This window comes from Clupea harengus, chromosome 5 (genome assembly GCF_900700415.2).
Source record: "Clupea harengus chromosome 5, Ch_v2.0.2, whole genome shotgun sequence".
Classification (NCBI taxonomy): domain Eukaryota; kingdom Metazoa; phylum Chordata; class Actinopteri; order Clupeiformes; family Clupeidae; genus Clupea; species Clupea harengus.
The window spans coordinates 25,266,275-25,266,945 of NC_045156.1; positions in this window are offsets into that span (position 1 = coordinate 25,266,275).

Sequence of the window (671 nt, forward strand, 5' to 3'; positions counted from 1 at the left end):
TAATTGTAATTATAATTGTATGTAGAGATTTTAAATTCCTTAAACCCCAAAATTAAATTGAAACATAACCTGCAAAAAGAGATAGTGGAGTCTTTAGACATGCTGGTATTTTTTTTTTACAGAATTGGACAGTGTCAAGAATACCAAACGTCTGGCCACAAAAGTTTTTTTAAAGAGACTGGCAGGGACACTCTTTTACATGAACAGAGTTTCCATCCCAAGAACACTTTTAAAGGTCTTATTAAGGCACAATGGATTTGTTTGTAATTGAACATACTCTCAGGATATAGAAGAGGCCACTAAAATCGTGAATATTCTGAATCCGAATATAATGAACAGGACTACCATTAACATAATCACAATACCTAACATTGCTTCAAAGATTGCCCCCCCCCCCCCCCCCCCCCCCCCAGAACATTCTTATTAATGCCCCCTGCCCTCGTGGATATTCCAAATCTGAATATATATATTAAACAGGATGATGCTCAGACACCTCTTATTCCCCTGGTTATGTCTTATTCTAGCAGTGTGATGAGGCTTAGGAACATGGTGGCACAGAACCTCCAGCAGGCCTGTCTTTATTGCCCTCAGCTGCAGTCCTTTCACCTCATCACAGCACTGAGGAGAAACTAAAATTGACAGGACATTTTACTACACGCTTCCCTGAAAAA